The following is an 18,163-nucleotide window of genomic DNA, read 5'->3' on the forward strand; positions in this document are numbered from 1 at the left end:
GCTCTATCAAATCTTCTCCTATTGGTCTGTCCTGTGTTCCACTGTCGTTTACCACCTTGGAAAAAAACCTAGAGATAATCTTTAAGATCTCTATAATCCTCTTTGACTCTTTTATATTTGTTCTTTTTAAACATCAACAACTTGGCTTTACATGCAGATATATTGCTTTCTATCTTAGTAAGCCAATCACATGTGTCAGCAGCTTTAAGAGAGTCAACACCCTTTGCCTCACATTCACCAATTTCTTTCTCCAAACCCAATATATCAGAATTAACCTGCAGTTAACCAAACTTTTTTTGTCTATATCCAGGTGCTTATTAACGGATATTCCTGGGGGTGGTCCTGTCTCTTTAAGCCATGACCCATATTCATGTTTAAAATGTATGCAAGCTTGAGCCCAAGATGGCAGACCAAGATCATTTATCTGAGAATCAGTGTAGGGACTGGCCAGATGGGAATGACCGTGAAGCGGTGGTCAGCTTAACAAATTATTGCAAGATTTTGGAACAAACATTCCCTGTATTCAAAGGAGTTGCAGTCAGAAAAGCAAGTGAGTGCCAAGTTAGTATGATATTTTATTACGTAGATGGTGTGGTCACATACCAAGGGCACCCCAGATGGTTGAGTGCCGTGGATTAAGCCTGTCATTATATCTGTTTGTATATATCTATATATATATATATCTACATATATATATATATATAAATCCCGGGGGAAGAATCGCACACACTTAATCACTAATGATGGGCGCTGAAACCACATAATGAAGTATAAATGTGTCTGCATATACACATATATATATATTTTATTACTGTACATATATTGCTCGATCTCTGTGGCCAGCAGTGATCGGGACACATGGGGACTTGGGGAGGTGGAGCTGAGGCCAGAAAGGAGTGGGTGGGGGCGCCGGGGTACATAGCAGCAGCTGCGGCTACCAGAGCCACTGCTGCTGCTCATACACAGTGATCTCACTGATCACTGTGTTCCAGAGCCACAGCGGGTGGGTGTCCCGCTAGCGGCCCGGAGACATAGCAGCGGCAGCGGCTACCAGAGCCACCGCTACTGCTTCTTACTGAAGTGGACGGGTCCGGCTGCCCGATCACTGCTGGCCACAGTGATCGGGTCACAGCATCAGCAGCGGCTACATGAGCCATGGCTGCTGCTTCTAGGGGGGTGCCGCTTCCAGCAAGCCGCCCACTGTGTGTTTCTGCCTGGTCGTATCAGATGCGACCATGTCAGGGAAAGCCCAGTCTGGTATGGTCGTATCTGATACGACCATGCCAGGCAAGTGGTTAATCAGGCCCTGAACATTAGAGGTCTCTGTGATCCTTTACCATACTTACCGACTTTCTGGCTACCCCCTCCGGCATTTTAAAGCAGGGGGCTGCAGCCAACCCTGAAGAGTTGCTTGCTCTTGCGGGTGCCGGGAGCACCACCCGATTTTCAGGAGGCTACCGGCCGAATCGGGATAGTAGGCAATCCTGCTCTTTACTAATGAAGCTCTATTAGTTCAGACTAATGGCACAGGGCAATGGTTTTCACAGTGAAGAGGACATATCCGATCACACTGCAGTAATCCCACCCACTCCACAGTATTTCTAGAAGACTGAGGCGGGCAAGGCAATCTGTGCACAAGTGTCAGATGGTCTATGGCACCATTATGGTTTAGTGTTTGCTACGCGTATGAAACACCATGCTACGGTAGGGCTATCAGAGCTGCATGCAAGTGAGCCACATCTCCACTAAATAGGTGGAACTGGGGGAAAATGGGGCATGTGCACATAGGAAGAGTGTGTTGCGGACATGGTGATGGAATTGTAGCCTTACCAGTATGTACCGTACACAAAGATCTGGCTGATTTCAGCCAACTCTGAATACAGACGAAGATCCGCATTTATTTTCAAGCATGCAATACGGCCACTTTGTGTGCGACTCTTAATCACATCCTTAATTTACATTTACATGACTTGTTTTATGTTCATTCCACTTTGTGATATATGGCCACTAACAGTAATTTATATGCCAGAGTACAGAACCTCTCTATACCTAATTTTCCACCTTGTACATACAGTCAGGTGCATAAATATTGGGACATTGACAGAATTTTCATATTTTGGCCTCTATTCACCACCACAATTGCTTTGAAATGAAACAAACAAGTAGGGCTTTAACTGCAGACTTTCATATTTAATTTGAGGGTAATTACATCCAAATCAGGTGAACGGTGTAGGAATTACAACGGTTTCTATATGTGCCTCCCACTTTTTAAGGTGCTGAGCTGCTGATGGGGGGGGGAGGCTGCGTCGGACCCTGGCCCCTGCTGGCTGACTGTTAGTCAGCAATTGCAGGGGCAGGAAATCCAGCAGAATGTCTGTTAGTTCTGCTTCCTCTCCTCTGCTGGCAATGGCACCGGTAATTAGCAGCTTTAGCCTTGGCCTCTCCTTCCCACCGTCCCTCCCTCCCTAGCACATAATGATCACGCACCTGGCCTGGTGACAGCCAGTGGCAGTGTGACTCACTCCTAGAAGCAGTGCTGCCCCCCTGATCTGGCAACAAGAGGAGCAGTGTAAAGTGGCCACGGAGCCTTCTCTACTAGGGATGGACATTGGAAGCCAATAGTTAGAATCCATCGATGTTTCTGATTCGATGGAAGTACTTTATCCATCGAATACTGGGAAGTGGTGTCCGCAGCTCAGCTAAAGCATGGGTAGGCAGCAGGAGACTAGATGCAGCATTCACAGTGGAGTGGGAGCCTGGGGGCAGCCCAGCATCTCGGTGAGTGCTGGGCATGCCCCTACAGTAACGTAGAGGGTTTGTGGGAGTTGCGAGGCTTCACCCATTATCACAGGCTCCACCCCCTTTTTTGGAAGCAAGTATAACCATCGCGATGGCTAAACTATCGAATTTGTCACGCTCTGGACTATTAAAACCACTTTCTTATTGCTCCAGTGTCTGTCGAGGATAGCACAGAGGTCTGCTCATGCTGCACATCGCTCCCGGCTGGTGGTGTGGTCTGTCTGTGCTGCTCCTGATCCGTCCGCTCAGTGGGCCTAATTCAGACCCGCTTGCGAGCGCTTGCAAGTGGGTCGATGGTGCCCTAGTGCGCAAGCGCATGACGGAGGGAGCTCTGTCGTGCGCATGCGCGAGACCCGCATAGCGACAGCCAAGCTGTCGCTATGGGTCTCGCACCAAAGGGGGCGTGCTGTCGATGGTGAGGACAGCACGCCCCCTTTAGTGGGTGTGCCGGGGGCGTTGCTGCCCAGATGGAGGTGTTCCCATGGGAACGCCTACCATCTGGGGCCGGCCCCACTGACATCACTAGTGATGTCAGTGGGAGTGCTTTTGGCTGATAGAGCCAAAAGCACTCCTGGGCTTGCGGCAGCGAGACCCTACCGCAGGGTCTCGTCGCAAGCCCGATGGTCGCGATGGTCTTGACCATCGCGACCATCTTTTTGGCCGCTCGCATAAGCTGTGGGTGGTCACCCACAGCTATGCGAGCGGCCAGGAAGCCACTCCAATTTTAGGTAGGAGGGCCCTGATGTCCCAGTGTCCTGTTACTGAGTTTGCTCACAGCGTGTCTTCCCAGCATGATGGCCCACAGGCTGCACGCTCCTAAACAACAGTATTTGCGCAGGCATGTTGGACTCTATCACCTGATGCTCTTTCTCCACTCAGAGCGCTGCTCCCAGATCAGCTGATCGCAGCATCCAATCCCCGGGGATCCTCCCCTATAAATTCCATTTCCAGACTGGCCTCTGTTGCCAGTACAACGTCGCTTCCTGCTGAAGTTACAGCCCAGTGCTGAGCTCCCAGGTACTCTGTATCTGAACGGTCCCAGTCCGTTATATCCAGTTCCCATATCTGATAAACAAGTCTCCTATACAATCTTGCACATCAGTCTGGTTTTTACCACTGAGACTTGTTCTTACAGCCATCATCGGTTTCAGCCAATACCTCAAACCATTGGTCTCATCTGATGCTTCCCACATCGGACTCTTATTAATTAGATTCCTCCATTCATCAACATCGGTCCCAACCTATCAAGTTCCTCAATTCATCAGCATCAGTCCCAAAGAGTAAGTTAATCAATTCATCAACATCGGACTCTTATCAATTAAAGTTCTTGAATTCTTCAACATCAGTCTCAAACCGATCAAGTTCATTAATTTTTTAACATCAGATACAAATTCATCAAGTTTTTTAAATTATCAACATCGGTCTCTGGGCCTGATTCAGCAAGGAACACAATGCTGCATTCGCACACACTCCGCCGATGTTTGCAATCTACGCATGCATATAAGATGCAGTGTGCATGCGCAAAACCAGCTGCTGCGAATGGGAATGCGAGTGCAGACAGCATGCAGACCTACCACCCAGTGATTGACAGGAAGTACCGTTTGTGGGTGGTGACAGCTAGTGGTCGTGCGAATGCAGGCGTGTCAGTGCGTTCCAATGCCGTTGCAGAGGTGTGCATAAATTAGGCATTGCGAGACCCTACGCAGCCTGAGCTCTCACTGCATGCAGGAGATGTAGCATAGTCTGTGGGAGGGTCAGGTCAACCACTAACTGTGCGTTTGGGTCCGATGGTTCTCTATGTTACCGATGTTTTTGCTGTCTTGCCAGGTATAGAGGATGCAAGTTAAAGGAAGTGGATGGTATTGTGTAGTACTGGGCGTCTGCTTGTTCTGCTGCGATTGCCATGCATATGCATTCATTAGCCAGGTGCGTGCGTGCGCACACTTGCGTTCCTTGCTGAATCAGGACATCAAACCGATTCAGTTCTCAACCAGCATCATCAGTCCCATTCCGATTCTTCTCATTAATTCAGTATTATCATCTCCAACTCTCATTACAACCTGCTGTTTAATACAGACCTTCCATTTTTGTTCTCGCCTTCGGGCCCATCATACTCTGCAGCTCCTCTACCTCCTCACAGCAATACATGAGGAAGTCCTGGCTCAAGCCTCCCAGGTTTATTCACACTTCCCAAGCAGAGGGCGTTTTAAGAGAGGAGGGACCCGTGTGCACTCCTCGTGCGGGGCCCCCTCCTCTCTTCCTGGTGGCTGGCAGCCGACTGACGCAGCTGGCCAGCCACCGGAGCATTAGTAGACTCCTGGCACTACAGTGTGCCTGGAGTCTACTGCGCATGTGCCGAACACCGGAAAAATGGCCGCGGCGGCCATTTTCCAGCATTCTGTGCATGTTCAGTAGACTTCGGGCACACTCTAGCCGCGGCGGCCATTTTTCTGGTGTTCTGAGCAGCAATGATACCCGACGCGGGACCTTGAACAGGTAAGTTTAAAAAAAATATTGGTGCAATGTGTGCGGTGCGGGCTCACTGTTCCCAAGTCTCCTCTTCAGCCTCCCATGCATGTTCCTGCCCAAACCAACCCTCAGGCGTGACAGAATTGTTGCGATGCATATTGCCATCGCATCACTGGAATTGATGGTGGAAGCCCGGCAACCATTCGATGCCAGGCTTCCAATGTCCACCCCTAAACTCTGCTGCTGCTGCTGCGGAGGCAGCTTTTTTCACAGTATATAATATGCCAATGAATGGGAGGAGAGAGACAGGGGCATTCTCCAGGCATGGGCCCAGCACACATTGTAAGTCCTGCGCAATGCTGGGGAATGAATGGCTGCTAATCTTTCCTGGACCTCTAGCACATTCTATGGGCGGTGGAGGTGGCCTGTATGATCCGGGTACTTGGGTGAGACAGGTGGGGCAAGAGACGGTTTGCAATGCTGCAGCTGCGCAAACACACACACACACGGTCAGCCCTGCCTCCCTATGTTGAGGCAGGTCCCTCAAGGTAGTGGGGCCAACCATACTCCCCTCCCTGACCTGGGCCAGTCTGAAATTCTTCTAAAAGGTCGGGCAGCAGCGCGACCCTTTGTCCTCAGGGGCCCCGGTGCACCACTGCTGACAGGGTTAATATAAACTATAAAATGTAGTTCCTAACATGTTAGAAAGAGATTAGTAGAAAACAAAGGCAGGTGATTACTTATATTAGAAAAATATGGACTTTACCATGTTATGTGTGGAGAAGTCTACTGCACACATTGTTCGCGGATCTTACCAGGGCAATGCAGTGCGCTCCAGAGATGACTAGTCTAAAAAGTCGCTTGGCACACCTGTGACGCCCTCATGATGGCGGGGGACCCTGATCATAGCTTTTAAGTGCCACGTGTCATTTTATTTCTTTAGCAGAGCACTGTATAAGTGCCACCGTAGTAAGCTTCAATAATTTTTTTTTCCCAGATTGCTTAATTGGCCTCAGATGTTAGTTGTATTGTGGTGGCAATAAACCTTTATACCATGTTTTAGATAGTGATCTACACTTTACCATAGCTAAAGTTAGGATGCCTCTTTTTTTCCATTGGAGGATTTTGGCTTCTTGGGACATTTTTTGCCACAGTATTTCACATTTTTTTTGTAATTGGTTTGGAAATTGCACAGAATGCAGTCTTGCATATATTGCCAAATATAACTATAGGACGATTTGTTTGTCACTTTTGGTATATATTCAGGGTTTTTAAAAAAATCAAACAACCCTTTTTTTTTTTTACAGTTCTCTTGGTGGTTTGATACTCTGGGGAAGCAGAGTGGCCATGTTTTGTATAGGAATTTTTGAATCTACAGCATGTCATCTGTGTCATAACGTCATCAATTACAGCCCTTGTTGCAATAAATAAGCTAATTATGTGTTGGTGTATTTTTTTAAATTCTCATTCAGTTGCAAGCATGAAGTCAGGCATGTTGTATCATGAGGATCTAGACATCGTGATCCAGGAAATACACAGATAGCTTGCTGACAGTAGAGCCGGCCCTGACCAATTTTGTGCTCTAGGAAAGATAAATATTTTAGTTGGTGCCATCTCCCCATGCTGGAAATAGATGCCCCCTCAAAGCAGCATTGCTCCGACATCTTACTCTGTGTGAGAGGATTTTAGCTGGAGACCCTTTAATTGCAGCCAATCCCACGTACTGTATCAATACAATATATTAATAATTACAAACAATGGAAACTAGATGAAAGTAATCTTAACAGACTGAATTTTGTCAAATAACCTTTATTTTCTGTTGGATCAGTTCTTTTTCTACATCTATATGTATTTTGTGAAAAATAATTTGTCTATTCCAGTGGTCTGGGAACAGGGGTAAATTACCCCACATGGGATAAAATGAAATTCCTGGGGGTAACGGACGGACAGCCGGGCATGCATATGAATCATTCTATAATATAGAATGATTCATAGGCATGCCCGGCTGTGCCGCGGGGAGGCTCTAAGCTGGACGCCCACTGAGATGTTATTACCAGCGGGCGCCCGGCTCCTTCCCTGCAGCGCTGCTTTAGCCGGAGGCTGGACTTCTCTTCTGAACTTCGCTGGACTTCTCTTCTGAACTTCAGCATCCGTCTCTCCGTGCGCACTATGGGAGAGACGTCATGACGTTTCTCCCATAGTTCCGAGGAGCAGCCGGGCGGACAGGACGGTGGTGGTTGCAGGAGCGGGGATTAAAGTGTTTTTTTGGGGATTTTTTGTACAAGCGGCACTACAGGGGCATTATATGGGGCACTACTACAGGGGCATTATATGGGGGCACTACTACAGGGGCATAACATTGGGGGCACTACTACAGGGGCATTATATGGGGGAACTGCTACAGGGGCATAACTATGGGGGCACTACCACAGGGGCATAACTATGGGGGCACTATTACAGGGGCATAACTATGGGGGCACTACTACAGGGGCATTATATGGGGGCACTATATGATTCCCTTCCTTTCAAATCAAGGGGGTAATGTCGGCGTATCTAAATATAGTTTGGGGTAAAAGGGATAAAAGTTCCCTGACCCCTGGTCTATTCTGTTTACTGCAACATTGGTTTCTTACATATAGCAAAAAAATTTACTTTGTGTCAAACTTTTGTCTAATTGTCTAAGAAATGCTCAAATTTCTTTTCATGCCAAGGTACAAAGATGTCTGTCAATTCAGTTTTTTAAATTGCCCATGAAAATTACCCCACGAATGTCTGTAATTTACTCCATTCCATGGGGTATTTTCCAGCCACAATTTACATTTTTTTCTCTTGTATCTACTGGGATAGCAGACTCAAAATAATGACTAGGCATGTGAGGATTTCCAAAAAAACCCGTAGCGGGCGCACCCCTCCCCAGCATCCCGATTTCAGCGGGACTATACTGTCCCGCTGTTCCACCCGTGGCCCGAAATGGCCCACGGGGGGTCAAATCGGGAGTTTGGGGACCCCTCAACGCCACAGCCGTGCTGGACCCCGTGCGCGCGGCATCCATTCACTGACGGGAGAGGGCTGGGGGAAGCCCAGCCAGTAATGGAGGGCAGGGCTTTACCCCCAGCCTGATGTTATTTGGAGGTGTGCCATGCGGGCACGCTTCCAAATAATGTCACAGAGGGCGTGGCCTATGGTAATTAGGCCACATCCCAAATTTCGGTTGAGCGCGGCGAAGCCGCGTGTGATTAAAGGGCACCTTGTTAAGGGCTGGCACAGGGTGCTCCACCCCCTGGAGCCTGCCCTGGTCCTTGGTATGTGACACTGGAACACAGGACAGGTGCGGTGCTGTAAGCCGGCCCTGCACAGCAGGAAGGCGCCAGACTGGGGAGGTACTGCCGCAGCCTTCTCCCTGACAACATGACGTTTATCCCATAGAGCTGAGCACGAGGCCGGCAGCGAGTGGACATTATGTGTATAAGTGGCACTTTTACTGTGGGCATTATGTGTATAAGAGGCACTACTACTATGGGCATTACGTGTATAAGGGGCACTACTGTGTACATTATGTGTATAAGTGGCACTACTGGTGGGCATTGTGTATAAGGGACACTACTGGGTGGTATTATGTGTATAAGGGGCACTATTGTGGACATGTGTATAAGGGGCACTACCATTGTGGCATTATGTGTATAGGGAGCACTACTACTGTGGCATTATGTGTATACACATAATACCACAGTGGTAGTGCCCCTTATGCACATGTCCACAGTAGTGCCCCTTTATACACATTATAGACTCAGGGGTCTATTTACTAAGCCTTGGATGGAGATAAAGTGAACAGAGATAAAGTACCAGCCAATCAGCTTCTAACTGCCATGTCATAGGCTGTGTTTAAAAATGAGTTAAGAGCTGGTTGGTTGGTACTTTATCTCCGTCCACTTGATCTCCATCCAAAGCTTAGTGAATAGTAGAGTTCTTGCTGAAGCTGTTGAACAATAGAGCTCTGCTGCCACCTAGTGGCTATTCAAGTAACTACAAATTACATATACAGAAAAGGATAAAATTATTTTAAAAGCTTAACTTCCAAGGAACTACCAGATCCAATCTACAAGCCGTTAAAGCTAAATAATAATAATGATAATAATAATAATTTAAAAAAAAACACACAGAAATGACCCACCAGTGATAGCTATTTATGCCAATCACCCAAGTCGTCAAATATAATTATATACAACCTGTACAATCTGAACATCACCCAGATTCAAAAGCAAACCACCAGTAGGATTCCTTGTCAGTTATCAAATAGAAAGGTCCCAAAGGATGCAATAGTGAACAGAAAAATGTAGAGTCCTGATGTGCGGAGAGGGGCTGTTTGGCGTGATTGAAGCAACATTAAAAAGGACACATCTGTAGTTCTAAGGGGATTTCAGCAGTTGACGGTGGGGGTAATGGTGGATTGTGGATATTCGCTTAGATATGTAAAGCCTGTTCTTCTTCAGTGCAAATCCACTGTTTAGCTTCAGCACCTCTGGTCCACAATTGTATTCTATTAAGTATGGTGATATGTTAGTAGCCCTGTATTTGGGGAGTGGCCAATAGATCATCTGAGAAAAGACCTGTGGCTAATTGTAATGTAGTGCCTGATTCATTACGGATCGCAACTGCAACAGCATACGCAGATAGGTCAATAGTGTGTACTGCGCATGCATAACAGTGCGTGTGAGTTAGTATTGAGATTGCTCTGCGATCACACACGCAGATACAAAGCCATCGCAGAGTGAGTGATGGGAGGTAAGCGCTTGGGGTGGTGATGGGGGAGTGGCCGGAGAAGCGCAGACGTGCCAGTCCATTTGAACGCTGTTACATGGGCGTGCATAAATTAGCCACTGCAACGGAATACACAGCTTGAGTGCTCACTGCGTGCAACGAGGTTAGCAATTTCCGAGTAAGGTCAGACCTGCTGGAATTCTGCGTGAGGGGCCAATGTTGTTCGATGTTCCCGATGTATACGCAGGACTGCTAGGTATTATGGATGTGAGATAGTGGTAGTGGCTGTTTCTATGCTAGCTGTGCGATGGCTTTGTGATTGCATTCATTACCATATTTTCGCAGCAGACCTGCATGCGTAATCGCAGCCCTGATCGCAATAGCAATCGGTAATGATTCAGGCCCAGAGTGCGAGCCAGCTCTGCTGCAGGAATACATGTGAGTATGCCCGTATTTTTAAAGCAGCAAGCATGTCAAAGGCTAATCCAGCTGGCGCAGGCTCACACTCTATAACATTTAGCTCCTATTTTAAATTTTTTATCCCTGATATTTTGGGGTTCAATCTAATAGACTGTGCAAGGGCCTCTATCTAGAAGAAAAAGATGGGAGAGGGGGCACCCCCTACTATTTCAAATGTGAAAGAGTGCGATTATAGAATCATGAAATTTATTTTTAGACTAGGTGAAGTTATACAGGGAGAAAATATACTGGTAGCATTCAGGACCCAGTCCCATGTGTCGCCTCACACCAGCCATAAAACTCCAATCAGCCCTGTCAAGGGTATATGTGATAAACTTTGATAGTGTTCTCTCAAGACTCGCAGCCCTGTTCAAAGCCCACTTGGTTGGTACAGAGAAGTTTTGGCAGCAAGGTTTTTAGTTTATTAGCTTAGCAGATAGCTTCAAATTAGCGTTGAAGATTGAAATTTGCCGGTAGTTGGGAAACAGGAAGGGGCTCATAACCTTATGATGGTAATATGGGCTTCTAACGATTGGTGGGAGACTGGGGTTTGGTCCAAGACTACACTGCAGGCCTCCAGTAGGAGTATCACAAGCTTCTCCTAGAAGGCTTTGTAATAGCTTATGGTAAACCCATCCAGGGATTTTACCCATACTTGTCGAAATCCTGGCTGCCCCTTCCGGGAGGGAGCAGCCAGGTCGGCTTAGCAGGGGACGGGGTAGTAAAAAGGGGCATGACTGGTGACATTACACGTCATTTTGGCCCCGCCCTCGCTACACAATCCCGATATTTCTGGGGGCAGGGTCATGATGGCGCGATTCAGCGAGAATCGCGTCATCAGCCCCACCACTGCAGGTGTTTGCTGCCGGGGCAGGGGTCCTGTGTTAGGTGATTATTGAAGGGGGGAAGGTTATTGTGAAGTGGTTATTAGAGGTTGGAGAGACACATCTGCCCCACAGACTCTACCCTGTCACCAGGCACACTTGTCCCTGCAGACTCTCTCACCCTGTCAACCCCCACACCTGTCCCTGCAGACTCTTATCCTGTCACCCAACAGACCAATCTCCGCAGATTTTCTCACTCTGTCACTTATTAGACCTGCACCACAGATTCTCTCACCCTGCGAAACACCAGACCTGGCCACGCAGACAGGGCTGAAAAGTCAGGATCACTTGATTGCATTTGCACCCCAGACTAAAAGTTGCCAGTTAGCCCCTGGTCCCCTCCCTCAGTCTCCACCACCAGTCCATCCCCTATCTCCATGGGTTGGGTCAGGCCTACCCCTGGCGCTGCTGGAGGTCAGCTAAACCAAACCCTATTTTTTCTTGTGGAGGCCAATGTGTATGTTTTTTTTTATTTTCTGTCGGGGTCCAATGTGTTTTATTGACTTCTGTAGGGGCAAATGTGCTTTTTTATTTCCTGTTGGGGGCCAATGTGTTTTACTGTGTTCTGTAGGGGCCAATGTGTTTTATTTTTTTCCTGTGGGAGCCAAAGTGTTTATTTTTTGTGTGGTCCAATGTTTTTTTTTCCTTTTTTAAGCTGTGTTTGTTTTTTTCCTGTGGGGCCAGTGTGTTTATTTTTTTCTTGTTCAATGTTTTTTGTCTGTGCATATGTCTGAGATGCACCGCGCATACGTCCAGATGGAGTTGCAGTTCAGATGTAACATAGTATGGCCGTGTTATTGGAGTGACATGGGCGTGTTGCTGAAGGTGGTTGCATATACAGATGCTAAATTGCTCACATTAGAGGCCATTCTCAGATAGATGATCTGCAGCTGGCATAGGGCAGGTGAATGTTTCAATGGTGTGACCGATGATTGCAGCGTCTGTAGAGACTGACAGTGGGCATCTTAGTCCTTGCATATTTGGATGTACACCAGGGAAGGGCAAAGAAGCGGCATTAGCAAAAAGTTGCAGATGCAACTGCTGCAAAAGATAAAGGCCACAACAGCGTCCAACTCAGAATCAGGCCCTATGAGGAGGGATCCCACCCTGTCGACAGATCCCACCACCTCATAAGACCTCACCCCTATTAGGGCTGCTTCCATAAATTTCCCGGGCTGGTTTTCCATCCCAATCCGGCCCTGCGTCCTTCTGTAGTGCTGCGAGGGAATAGCGATCGCAATGAATTAGCATACTATCGCAGTTGAAATGCGTGCATAATCCTTATTGCATATGGTAGTGAATCAGGCCCATTGTCTCTGTCGTGTGCTGTAATTCCAGAAGACCTGATCCGTGCCAAGTACAGTATGAGGCGATAGCCTGATGTTTCACAGCTTCATCATGGTGTAACATACCTCTATATCCAGCTAAATTTTAAAATTTACTTTAATATGGGCAAATGTTGGAGTTTCCCATTGTCAGCTTTGTCAGAATGTATAAAAGAAGAAGCCCTTTGAGCTCTTAGAGCACAGGCTAACATTTTACCAGGACTGTTGCCCGAGGAAAGTATCTGCTACAGCATTTTCTGTATGATCGGAGCACGCTGCCACCAGGTCTGCCAGCTCAGAGGAAACTGAAGTCTTCAAGACCTTGATTTTCTTAGGGCTTACATTTGCCCTAATCTTTGTTTCTTAAGGAAGGCACCTAATTCAATACGCTTCCCACAAATAACTCATTTGTGTATTTTATGATCAGTGAGTTTCAATGTTTCAGGAGTTATGTTGTGGTCAATATATTCATGTATGGCCTCCCCAAATGGGAACCAGGTGGGTGTGTCCTGATGGGGTTCAAGTGCACTATATGGGGTAAATATACTAAGATTCGTGTTGGATCTGTTTTTAAACACGGATAGCAATGATCAAAAATTGGGAGTTTTTCAAAAATAAAATCGGGTATTTACCTAGCTCCCATATTTGTCAGGATTGTGTTTTCCGATGGTGTATTTGATGGTTCCTGCACATGGTTAATCCCTGTGTTTCCTGACCGTGTTTCCCTTCCGAACAAGCTGCCTGCACAAATCATATATAAATATATGTGCAGGCTGCTTGTGGTGCTTAAAATGGTTAAATAAAAAAAAATACAAAAAATGATGTAGCACCCCTTCCCCCCCAAAGCATAACCAGGGCCGGGCTCCTAAGCCAGTCCTGGAAATACGGGGAAAAAACCGAGTAGGGTTCCCCCATATTTTAGAAACCAGCACTGGGCTCCCAGAGCCAGTCCTGGTTTTAAAAATAGACGGGGGGGGGGGGAAGTGTGGGGTTCCCCCTATTTTTAAAACCAGTAAGGACTCATTTCTAGCCGGGTGTAATGCCACAGCCAAGGAATGGGGTGTAATGCCACAGTCTCCCCGGCCAAAGCATCAACGCCCAAGCTATATAGTGCAAGCCGGGGTTCTCAGGGTAGGTGGTGAACCCGCGGATACTTGTTCCTGGCTTAACATCGATGGAACGCAGGCAGCCGGCCAATGGAATGCATGCCTGCAGTATCCATGGTGACGGTGGTTGTAGATCCAGAAGTGCGGCAGAGGGCTGTTCCGGTGGATGGTGACTGAATGGAGCGGAAATAGGCGACATGTGGTGGGTATTTGTATGGGGTAAGTGCACATTTTATCTTTGTACTGTTATGCTTGTGGTCCTGATGAAGGGGTAGTTACCCCGGAAACGTTTGACCAATATAATGTCTTTTTGCATTGAAGCTGACTCTGAGTGCCATTTTCTTCACTTCTATTATATATACACTAGTATTTAGAAAAGAAGGCACGCAAAAGTAGAAATGTGCGCCGACCCCCGTGTTTCAGTTTTGGATCTGGATTGGTTTTGGATCTGGATTTTTTCTTAAAAATATCATAAAAACAGCTAAAATCACATAAATGGGCATGTTTTTGTTCCTACAGTATTATTAACCTCAATAACATTTATTTTCACTCGTTCCCAGTCAATTTTGACCACCTCACAGCTAACAAAATAGATTTTTTTTCATCTAGTTAAGGGCCAAAAAGTTGCATCCAGCTAGCTGGCTGTCACGATTCCTAGGGCGGAATCAAAACTGAGTGATAAATAGAGTTGAGGCCTGTGCAAAGATGATGGTTGGGGTACCCATTGAGGTTTGAAGAATTGATAGTTGATAATTGATACAATCACTTGCTGAAGTAAAAGAATTGATAGTTGATAGTTGGCGCAGCCACTGGCTGAAGAATAGTTGATACTTGATAATTGGTGCAGCCACTGGCTAAAGAATTGATAGTTGTTAGTTGGTGCAGCCACTGGCTGAAGTAAGAAGAGTTGATACTTGATAATTGGTGCAGCCACTGGCTGAAGAATTGATAGTTGTTAGTTAATTGTTGATGCATGCTTCGGGCTGAGTAGTAGTGGAATACAGAGCTATGATTAGGAAGGAACCAGTCCTGCTACAGCCTTGAGGGCTGGAACTCTTGGCAAGTTGCAGCCGTTACAGTCTTGAGGGCTGGTGAGGAGTGAAGGCAGGAGGCCTTTGGACCATGAAGCAGGATGCGGCCTTTGGGTCGTGCAGCAGACTTGAGGGCTGAGAACCCTTAGCTGAATGACACTGTTGTGCGACTTGTGCTGCCGGGTTGACTCAACAAGCAGCAATTGGTTCAAAATGAAAGGGGCATGCAGGAGAGGCTGTCTGTGGCCATTACAATTTCTGGACATTCATAAACCATAACATTAAAAATGTCTGGCAGCAATGCCCCAAACAGCACATAATGGAAAGTAAAAAGGTGCATGTGTCCCCATGGATGATAAAGAAAAGGAGATTTATGTTCTTACCTGTTAAATCCTTTTCTTGGAGCCCATAGGGAACACAGGGCACCCACCCTGACGCACCTGGCATGTGGGTTTTTTGCACTGTTACTGTTTCCCTTTTAACCTCCACTGTGTGTATTTGAACTGAGGGTCTGATTCAGACCTGCTCGCAAGCGGGTCGATGGTGGCCCAGTGCACACGCGTGGCAGACAGGATGGCAGTTTGAAAAACTAGGCCGCAAACAGTACATAATGCAAAGAAAAAAAAGAGGTGCAAGATGGAATTGTCCTTGGGCCCTCCCACCCACCCTTATGTTGTATAAACAGGACATGCACACTTTAACAAACCAATCATTTCAGCGCCAGGGTCTGCCACACAACTGTGGCTGAAATGATTGGTTCGTTTGGGCACCCACAAAACAAGCTGGCAATTAATCTGTCCCTGCACAAACTGGCTCTACGGGGCAAGATGTCGTCCTCATCCTCCTCATTCACCAATTCCTCACCCTCTTCAGTGTTGTGTACATCCTCATCCTCACAGAGTATTAATTCGTCCCCGCTGGAATCCACCACCACAGGTCCCTCTGTATGTTATGGAGGCTGGTCTCCCTGGAAGAGTTGATAATTAATTTTTATGAACATCATCTTCTCCACATTTTGTGGAAACAACCTCCTACACCTTTTGCTGACAAGTTTCCCGGCTGCACTAAACACTCTTACGGAGTACACACTGGAGGGGGGGCAACTCAGGTAAAATAGAGCCAGTTTGTACAGGGGCCTCCAAATTGCCTCTTTTTCCTGCCAGTACATGTACGGACTGTCTGACATGCCTACTTGGATGCTGTCACCGATGTAATCCTTTAACAGACAGACGCACGCTTGTCGCTGCTGCTTTGAGGATGCAGGTGCGGCTACAGCCAATACAATTCACAAAGACAGAAAAAAAAGAATTTATTTTTTGTGGAGCGCACTTTGAGGGTTACACCACCCTTTAACAGACAGACGCACGCTTGTCTCTGCTGCTTTGAGAATGCAGGAGCAGCTACTGCGCATACATTTCACACACAAACACAGAAAAAAAGATTATTTTATTTTGGTTGGAGCGCACTTTGGGGGTTACACCACCCTTTAACAGACAGACGCACGCTTGTCGCTGCTGCTTTGAGGATGCAGGTGTGGCTACAGCCCACACAATTCACAAAGACAGAATTTTTTTTTTTTTTTTATTGTTTGTGGAGCGCGCTTTGAGGGTTACACCACCCTTTAACAGACAGACGCACGCTTGTCGCTGCTGCTTTGAGGACAGTATCATATGCAGTGACAGTAGACTTGTCAGAAATTGTTTACACGTTCCTTCAGTCCAGACCAGATGTCCAAACCGGCCCTTGACTTATGACACAGGCGCACGCTTGGATCTGCTACTGTGTGGATGCACGTGCGGCTACATCGCACACAAGTCACGAACTCAGAGAAAAAATATTTTTTTATTTTTTGGAGCACTTTGGGGGTTACACCACCCTTTAACAGCCTTATGGGACACAGGCGCACGCTTGGCGCTGCTCCTTTGTTGATGCACATGCAGCTACAGTGCACACAATTCACAAAGACAGAAAAAAAAGGAATTTTTTTATTGTTTGTAGAGCGCACTTTGAGGGTTACACCACCCTTTAACAGACAGACGCACGCTTGTCGCTGCTGCTTTGAGGATGCAGGTGTGGCTACAGCCTACACAATTCACAAAGACAGAAAAAAAAAAGATTTTTTTTTATTGTTTGTGGAGCGCACTTTGAGAGTTACACCACCCTTTAACAGACAGATGCATGCTTGTCGCTGCTGCTTTGAGGATGCAGGTGGAATCTAGACGGGATTTGGAACCGGGGACACACTACCTCCATCAATTGTCTAAATCCCACTGCACTAATGGCGGATACCGGACGCACGTCTAACACCAACATAGCAGTCAAGGCCTCAGTTATACGTTTTGCTTCAGGATGACTGCTGTCGTACTTCATCCTCCTCACTAAGGACTGTTGGAGGGTCAATTGTTTAGTAAAAGTAGTGGTGTTCCTACTTCCTCTCTGGGATGATGAACAACTCCCAGCAGCAGCAACAACACTAGGAGGAAGTGGTTCTTGATCTTTCCCTATTTTATTTTTATCAGAGAAAGTTTGGTCCTCCATTTATGTTATATTGATATATACGTGCGGCTAAGGCGCACACAAACAGAAAATAATTTTTTATTTTTGTTGGAGACTAGTGCATTTGTGGGTTACACCACCCTTTAAGAAATGAGCCAGCTGGCCCTTTACTTATGGGACACAGGCGCACGCTTGGCGCTGCTCCTTTGTTGATGCACGTGCAGCCACAGTGCACACAATTCACAAACACAGAAAATATTTTTTTATTTTGTTTGGAGTGCCCTTTGGGGGTTACAGCACCCTTTAATGGACAAGCCAGCCGGCCCTTTACTTATGGGACACAGGCGCACGCTTGGCGCTGCTCCTTTGTTGATGCACGTGCAGCCACAGTGCACACAATTCACAAACACAGAAAATATTTTTTTATTTTGTTTGGAGTGCCCTTTGGGGGTTACAGCACCCTTTAATGGACAAGCCAGCCGGCCCTTTACTTATGGGACACAGGCGCACGCTTGGCGCTGCTCCTTTGTTGATGCACGTGCAGCCACAGTGCACACAATTCACAAACACAGAAAATATTTTTTTATTTTGTTTGGAGTGCTCTTTGGGGGTTACAGCACCCTTTAACGGACAAGCCAGCCGGCCCTTTACTTATGGTACACAGGCACACGCTTGGCGCTACTTTGTTGATGCACGTGCGGCTACTGCGCACACAATTCACAAACACAGAAAAAATATTTATTTTTTTTGCACTTGGGGGGAGCACCCCTGATGGACAGAGCACCCCCTGGACAACACTATAGCACCCCTTTAGGACTGGGACACTGCACAGGACT

General features: G+C 46.9%; 1 protein-coding gene across 1 annotated transcript in view; it reads right to left on the bottom strand.

The window, feature by feature from the left end:
- LOC148480667 (uncharacterized) overlaps positions 1-18,163 on the bottom strand; it is a 149,649-nt gene that overhangs the window by 128,167 nt on the left and 3,319 nt on the right. The window lies entirely within an intron of this gene.

This window comes from Taudactylus pleione, unplaced genomic scaffold (genome assembly GCF_031769625.1).
Source record: "Taudactylus pleione unplaced genomic scaffold, aTauple2 ptg000609l, whole genome shotgun sequence".
Taxonomy (NCBI): Eukaryota; Metazoa; Chordata; class Amphibia; order Anura; family Myobatrachidae; genus Taudactylus; species Taudactylus pleione.